Here is a 9,078-nt window from a genome sequence, read left to right on the forward strand (position 1 = left end):
AAGCTGTTGTTGCTCATAGACACTTGCATTCCACAAAAATAGCACTTGCAGTTGACCAGGGCAGATGTAACAGGGCAGAAATTTCACAAACCGGTTTGTGGCAAACATGGAATGACAGTCCCTGATTTAAAATCACTACAGCCAGACAATCAGACCAAGCCTGATTCGATCAGAGCCAACTGAGCTTCATGATCGTGCTGAATGTCAGCTTCATCGGCCATTGTTTGCCATGCAGTGTGGGAAGGGGAGCGCTGCCCGATTAACTGTCCAAATGAGCTCTGATTGAGCAGACGGATGATAGGATGGCACAACCAAAACCACACACAAGCAGTCGCAACTACTGCTCATCCACAGTTGAACACAGTTGAGGCAAAAAGTTGACGTTTGATGTACAAACGTCTGTATATGCCGACTTTACTCCATTTAACTGAACTGGATTGCGAGTTATACGTAAATAAATGCAGTGATTTTTTAAAAATGTTTTTTGTTTCATTGCACATCTTGAGACAAGGTGGAGCATGATTTCCCTTTTTTTCCTATGTACTGCGTTGTGTAGGTTCTGGCTTCTACACCAAAATAGTGCACCAGTATGGTCCCAAATAGCTATTTATTAGACATATGATACCCTGCATGCTTTCTCACATGCAGTGTGAGCACCCATGTTGTGTCACGTCCATCGGACTGAGTGTTTTTGTGCAGCAATAGCATATAAATTGCAGGCTTTCTCTGTACATGATTGGTGATTCAAACGCACAGTATGAGTTCTCACCAAAGAACAAGGTTTCTGAAATCACAGTGTATGCCTCTTAAGTCCTTTAGTACAACCCATTCTACTGCCACTGTTTTTCTTTGGAGGTTGCTTGATTTTATACACCTGTTAGCAATGAATGTGGCTGAACTCAATAATCGAAAGTCCACATACTTTTGGCCGTATAGTGTTGTTTCATTTTTGTTTTCCTCATGCTCTCCGACTGCCCCTTTTCTTCCTGACCCGAAACACACTGACGCAGTCTTAATGAATATGAGTGCACCGCCCCCCCGATTGCGTCCCTCCTGATGGATTGCGAGTCAGGCATGGTTAAGTCTCCGCTGGCCAAGGTTGTTCTTCCAGCAGCTGCAGTTCCGCCTGCGGATTGAGGCGGCCGGCTTTAGTGTGTTTAATTGAAATGGGTTTGTCTGGGAGAGAAGTGGTAGCAACACAGCAGAGCTGACAGGCTGAGCTCTAATTGAGACGGGAACGGTCTGGGTGCTGCCCATTATCATGGACAGCTCGGAGAGGACATGGACAGAGGACATTAGATGAAGGGACCGGCGCCTGCGGCCTGAGGTCTCTGTCTGATCCACATGCTAAAAAGTGTGCTTGGGCTAATATATCCCTATCACAGTAAATGGCTGAGGATAATAACAAAGTGTTTACATAATATGCCAAGGGGGACGTATTAATACTGAAACAAATGGTATTATATTTAATTATGGTGTAATTTTCTCTGAAATATATTTTTTCTGCATTTTTCTGATACTGAAAATTGAACAACTTGTACTTAGTGGCTCATGAGTCAAAACTGAAGATTCTTTACCTCTAGTGGTCGATTGTGCTTGACTATACTTGCGATAATAAACAAGACTATCTTTGCTGTCCGATATTTATTTGTTATGAGCTCCTACAAGTTTTTCAGTGAACCATGACAACCAGGCAAATATCATCTCTGCAGCAGCATTTAAGGTAGAACAGAAAGTTCCCATAAGAGGCCAACTTCAGCTTCATAAAGCTTCATTACCTGCTCTGGAGTTTAATGGAGTTGACTGGTTGGTTCATTTGAATCGCTGCTCTACCCAATTCTCTGAGTGATAGATTTATCCATGTGATTCATAATGTAAAGCTGGCTGTTCAAAATGTTTAACTTTTTATATGTATCACATTTTCATACATTTCCAGCAGGAACTTGATTAATAATTCATTCATTCCTTCATCTTCTAAGCCACTTATCTTCCTGGGTTGTTGCAGTGTTTCAGTGAATGTTCGAGAATGTTCTCTGTACCGGCACACCAAGTGGTGGAATGAACCACTGGCTGTACGAACAGCAGAGTCTCTCACTGTCTTCAAACGCGGACTGAAGACACGTCTCTTCATACAGCACTTAAATGAGCATTGAATTAAGTATTCTTTGCAATATATTGTGTATCTGAGCTCAGGACTGTGTTTCTCTCCAACCTACTGGTAACTAGCAAAGATACTTTCTCTAGACAGACAAAGAATTTCTTGTAAGTCGCTCTGGATAAGAGCATCTGCTAAATGCTGTAAATGTAAATGCTGATGCCATTGCAGGATGGTGCTGATGCCACTGATGGATGGCACTGATGCCATTGCAGGATGGTGCTGATGCCATTGCAGGATGGTGCTGATGCCACTGATGGATGGCACTGATGCCATTGCAGAACAGTGCTGATGCCATTGCAGGATAGTGCTGATGCCATTGCAGGATGGCGCTGATGCCATTGCAGGATAGTGCCGATGCCATTGCAGGATAGTGCTGATGCCATTGCAGAACAGTGCTGATGCCATTGCAGGATAGTGCTGATGCCATTGCAGGATAGTGCTGATGCCATTGCAGGATAGTGCTGATGCCATTGCAGAACAGTGCTGATGCCATTGCAGGATAGTGCTGATGCCATTGCAGGATAGTGCTGATGCCATTGCAGGATGGCGCTGATGCCATTGCAGAACAGTGCTGATGCCATTGCAGGATATTGCTGATGCCATTGCAGGATGGTGCTGATGCCATTGCAGGATATTGCTGATGCCATTGCAGGATGGTGCTGATGCCATTGCAGGATGGCGCTGATGCCATTGCAGAACAGTGCTGATGCCACTGATGGATGGCACTGATGCCATTGCAGGATGGCGCTGATGCCATTGCAGAACAGTGCTGATGCCACTGATGGATGGCACTGATGCCATTGCAGAATGGTGCTGATGCCATTGCAGGATGGTGCTGATGCCACCGATGGATGGCACTGATGCCATTGCAGGATGGTGCTGATGCCATTGCTAAAACAGTTATTTTTGGTCTGTACATTTTCCAAGTTATGTGTTGAAGTAATAAAAGAAATGTTTTGAGAGGACATGACATACCTGAAGGGTGGTCTCTGACTTTTGCACAGTCCTGTAATGATCATTTAGAAATACTCAAAATCTTAATCCATCAAATTTTAGTTGAGTATGTGAAACTGAGTAAATTAATCTTGTTACTACTCCAGATATTTTGCTGCATTGTTTGACATTTCCGCCTCTGACTCAGAGTCTCTGAGATTTCTTTGAGTAGTTGTAACCCTCCAGCCTTTCTCCAACATGCTATATCTTTTCTTCCCGCTCACCAAGACGGCCCTGAGTGGAGCTCTTTTCTGATTGCAGCTGTCATGAGGGACCAGAAGGGTCATGCAGGCACCGATCCAGACGGCGGCACAGCCGGCTGCCTCGGGCACAGAGCAAGTCAAGAACGACCAGCTCCCCTGAGGGTCAGGAGCCGATCCAGGCCCAGGAACACCAGCCGCTTCCTCTTTTACATGCGCGGCGGCTCTGGGCCTGCGCCGCTCTCGCGCCCCTGGTGAGGGCAAGGAAGACCAACCATGTTAAGTGGTGCCGTGTAATACATACTGCCCTCATTTGAGCTCAGAGTCAGGGCTTCAGAAGCGCTCCGAGAGCATTCTAAACAGGCGTGAGCCCTTGACGGACGAATAATTGCACAAATAGTGTCTTGATAAGTAATCTGTGCAGCCATTATACTGCAGGGAATGGCTGCAGGTTTCACAGGAGGTCAGAGGAGCAGGACAGGGTTCACAGTTGTGGCACTGAATAATTCAGATACAAGTCACTTCAGGACGGGTCATCTCCCCCAGCCTGGAGCCATACGGCCAATGTAAGAACAGACTTTCTTTAAGGAGCATTCCAGCATTTTTCAGCCTAATCTCTGTATTACACATTTCCCATGTTGGCATATTTCCCTGTACTCAAAGAGTAATTTCAAATATTTTGCATATTTCAATATTTTATATGCAAACAAGGTCCATTCGGAGTGGTGTGATGTCAGATGCACCTTTCTGGAGAAACTTGCTAAGTTTGTTTACATCTTAGTCCAGCCATCCATCCTCCACCACTTACCCGAGTCCTGGTCGCGGGGGCAGCAGCCTAAGCAAAGAGGCCCAGGCCTCCATCTCTTCCGCCACCTCCTCCAGCTCTTCCGGAAGGATGCCGAGGCGTTCCCAAGACAGTCGAGAGATATAATCCCTCCAACATGTCCTCGGTCTTCCCTGGGGTCTGGAACACCTCCCTAGGGTGTTTACATCTTAGTGACTGATCTATACAGACATTTTGAAAAATGTCTGAAAAAGCCCTGCGATGGACTGGCGACCTGTCCAGGGTGTATCCCGCCTTTCGCCCGAGGACTGCTGGGATAGGCTCCAGTACCCCCCGTGACTCTGACGGAGAAGCGGCTTAGAAAATAGATGGATGGATGGATGAAATACACTTTAACTAAAGAACAGATACCAGCTGACTCAAACGTCACTTATAAAAGAAGACATCAGGGAGTGGAAATGGTCTGCGTTTTTTTTTTTGTTTGTTTTTTGTTTGTTTTTCTGCAAAAACGTCATAAACGGCTTGTTTCTGGTAGATTTTCATATGAAAATGCAACTTTTCCATTCAATAATCAACCAACAAGTACCTTTCATTTCCGGCATTCAATATAATAGAACACTGAAGAGCTGGAAGCTTAACTGTGTTCTTCTTGGAAACCTAACGTTACGTAACGTCGGGGCCTCCCTGACCTTAACTGAAAGAGCAAGATCGCTCAAAATCTGCACTCAAATCACTCTAAATCTAAGTCTCGATCCAGCCTAAGCATTTTCATTACTGACCTTCCATCCATCCACCCATTTTCCAAGCCGCTTCTCCGTCAGGGTCGCGGGGGAGAGCTGGAGCCTATCCCAGCAGTCTTCAGGCGGAAGGCAGGATACACCCTGGACAGGTCGCCAGTCCATCGCAGGGCAGACAGACAGACACAGACAGTCACTCACACACTCACACCTAGGGACAATTTAGCACAACCAATTGGCCTGACTGCATGTCTTTGGACTGTGGGAGGAAACCGGAGAACCCGGAGGAAACCCACACAGACACGGGGAGAACATGCAAACTCCACACAGAGAGGACCCCGGTCACCCGGCCGGGGAATCGAACCCAGGCCCTCCTTGCTGTGAGGCGACAGCACTACCCACCACGCCACCGTGCCGCCCGCATTACTGACCTTATAATCATTAATGCTTTGACTGAACACAAACCTGCTCAAACCTATTTAGCTTTAATTGTCTTTAATACAGATGATACCATTTCTATGGAGAGAACATTTGAATCCTCACAACAAAAACAGTAGAAGCACAGAAGTATGATATGGCCTTAAAATAAAGGGGTCGCTAAAATGAAAATGATGCGTAGTTTGGCTTTTTTGTGAAGTGTTGTACAAAATAAAATAGAAAACAAAATAACTGATCATCCAAAGAAAGAGTGGAATGATCCATACGTGTCTGCCCTGCGATGGACTCGCGACCTGTGCCGGATGTTTGCACAGGCCTATTCCAATGACCACTGGAATAGGCTCCAGCATGCCCCATGACCCAGAAACATACAGCGTGAATAACTTCAGATGTTTAAGAAATCACTGAACTTGTGCCTTAGCTAAAAGGTGTGGATAGCTTAATTTTCCAAAAATGTGATTAACGTCATAAAAAAACACCTTTTAAAGTTAACAGCACTTTTGTTGAAACTACAGTTAACTACATTTACATTTACATTTATGGCATTTGGCTGACGCTCTTATCCAGAGCGACTTACAATTTGATCATTTTACACAAGTAGGCGAAGGTGGTGTTAGGAGTCTTGCCCAAGGACTCTTATTGGTGTAGTGTAGGGTGTTTACCCAGGTGGGTGGGGGATTGTAACTAGTGACAATTTTCAGGAATCCTAACAAGCTTTCCAGCAAGGCTGAGACTAGGTTGTCTGAACAACCATCAGAAATACTAAACTACCTCTTTAATTATTTGATCCAGACTCTCACAAATGTTCAGTGTCCAGTTACTTTTGCACTAGATACGTTTATATTTAGATACCTAGCTTGCAACGAATGGCTGGCATTAACTAACTTGGTATTAGTCATTGTACCTTCTGCTCGAGCTCTGACTGAGATTTTCAGCAATAAATTCACAAATCAACAAATAATATTCATTACACTGAGAAGACTACATATCCAAGTAAGTGCCACGGAGGTTTGAAGAAAACTACGAAGCGCACCTCCTCTTTGCTTACCAACTGTGGCGTTTCTTGGCTGCCTTCCCTTTTCAAACTCATGGCCTACCATGGAGAGTGGGAGGGCGGGGCTTGTTGCAGCACAGTGACTTTGCATTGGCTGATTTTGAAAGGAGCTTCAACAGAAACTTCAGTTCATGCACAGAGTAAAACAACTATATGTGCTTTCCCTATAAAATAGTTACCTACACACAAAACAACGGTTCTTAGTAAAGGCAATGGTTGTGTTTCAAATAAAAAATAAATAAAAACATTGCCCATTTCCACTCCCTGATGTCTTCAGGGACACATCACGTCGTGTCACGCATGGAGGTACGCACACTGGCACCAGCGCTATTTAATTTCTCAGCAAGGCACAGTGTGCCACTCAGCTTTAAATTGAGACCACAGAAGGCCACAGTACATCACATGAAAAAGGCAGCCAGTCTTTTAGGTAAACAGACCAATGCTAATGATAAGTGACCTCAGCTGGGGGCAGTCGTGGGCTGGAGGTTAGGGAACTGGCCCTGTGATTTTGGTTGCTGGTTTGATCCCCAGTGCCGACAGTCTATGACTGACGTGTCCTTGAGCAAGACGCCTAACCCCCAATTGCTCCCCGGTGCCGTGAATAGGGCCACCCACCGCTCCGGGCAAGTGCGCTCACTGCCCCCTAGTGTTTGTGTGCGCGTGTGTTGTGTTTCACTTCACGGATGGGTTAAATGCAGAGGTGGAATTTCCCAAGTTGTGGGATTAGAAATGTATCCCTTAACAAACACTACTAGCCAAGCCTTTTTCAGCTTATTTCTTTCAGCTCAAAAACAGCCAGTTTGTGAAGGCGTAGTAAATTGAGGCCAAGCGTGATATGTGATGCGGAATGGCGTGTTTTATTCAAATTATACAAGTAGAGTGTAAAAATGGACTTGAACCCAGCTTTTAGTGCCTATTCTCATAGCAGCGCTCTTTAGTGCAGCAGCCTTTATGATGTTAGTTCAGTATGCCGCAGTGTTGGCTCACTTGTAGAAATGTTTACATTTTGACTCTTAAATGACCTCATAATTCAGACGATACAGTAGCATTTGGAGGAAAAATGTCTGTAATGCAAAACATATCAGGTTTGGATCTTTTTGTTCGACTGGGAACAGCTAGTATACATCGGTCCACTGGCTTGATAAGGTTGGCTCCCCACTGACTGTTTGCCTCTGCTGGTCCACCCTCGAGGACCACCCAGATTACTGTCCTGTGTACACGGTCTAACTAGTTTTAGTCTCCTCAAACAGATTTTAAACGCATAGAGACTTTTATTTTTGAAAATAAACTAAGACAAATATTACAAACAACTGAGAGAGAGAAAGGCCTAATATAAATAGATTTTATTGAAAATGTTGCTGACACTGTGGTTAAAGTGATTTACCCAACTAATATACAAAGCATAACTAAAGAAAGGAAGGAAGGAAAAATGACTCGGTTGGACTGCGAGTGGAAATTGAGCGATGATAAGTGGAATGTTGTCCAATACTCTGCTTAACCACCCAAAAAACGCTGAGCGAAACACCTGCGGACCGCCAGCTATGCCATCAGGGGGCCAACAGTGGCCCACTATGCTCTTGTTATCAAGGATAGTGTTAATTTCTGAAAGAAGTCCATTCATTTTTGTCATAGAGAAATCCAGCTTAGACCTGGAGTTCCTAATATGGGCACTGACTACAGAATGATGAGACGGCGAGTTTTCTGTTCTGGAAACATATCGGAGTTATAGTCTGCGGTAACTGACCACATGCTACTTAAGCAGTACATAGAGATTATATTCAGTATTCCTCCAAGCAGAATCCAAAAATCCGAAACAAAACAAAACAAAAATTCCATATTGATTCAAAACCAGACAAAAAATCGTGACATAAAAATAGTTTTATTTGCGCTGCATCACTGATAGATTTTGAGATTATGGTGACATTTGCACGGAGTGAAGAGGTTTAATTAAACACCTTTGATGATTAAAATTGAAGCCGCGTCTCTGCTGCTAATTAACCCAGAGGAGCCATCCAAACACTCAGTTCACACATAAATCACAGAGTGGGGAAATATTATTCCTCGCCCGACGACACCAAGGCCTTAATGTGCAAGTCTTTTACTGCCTCTAATAATGATGTATGCCAAGCAAATCGCCTTCAAGTGAGAGCAAGTGCTGTCTTGGCCTTCTGCTCCTGTCCTGAGCATAATTGAAAGTGGATTATTCCAAAAGCCATATTGTCCCCAATACTGCCATAAAAACCCACATGACCATAACGATGCCTCAGAGAGAAAATAAGAGGGCTGTACAGTAGTGAAATGAGGAGCTTGCACTGGAATCAGCCGTCTTTGCGCTGGCAAATGGTTTACAGCCTTCAGAAAGAGTTTTTATTGATTTTTATTTTTTTTTCCAAACTTTGCATCATTTTTAAGTCCACTGAGACCATCAACCAAAGTTAAACCCCAAAGCCCCAGCAAATGCATCCTCAGAATATAGAAAAGCACAAATACAATATTAAGACATACTTTATATATACTATAGATAGATATTTGGCCGCTTGGTAAAGGGGTTTCTGCAGGCCTCCCAGTAGCAATTCTGCCTGTAGAATAGAAATACACTTTACATTATATACATCTTATATTTTCCCATAACTCTGTTGTCAGATTGACTAGGCCACTGTTGTCTCTCTTTGTAAGAAATGTCATCACTCTATTGAGCTGCTAGTGAGCAATAG

This window comes from Pygocentrus nattereri, chromosome 8, assembly GCF_015220715.1.
Source record: "Pygocentrus nattereri isolate fPygNat1 chromosome 8, fPygNat1.pri, whole genome shotgun sequence".
NCBI classification, from domain to species: domain Eukaryota; kingdom Metazoa; phylum Chordata; class Actinopteri; order Characiformes; family Serrasalmidae; genus Pygocentrus; species Pygocentrus nattereri.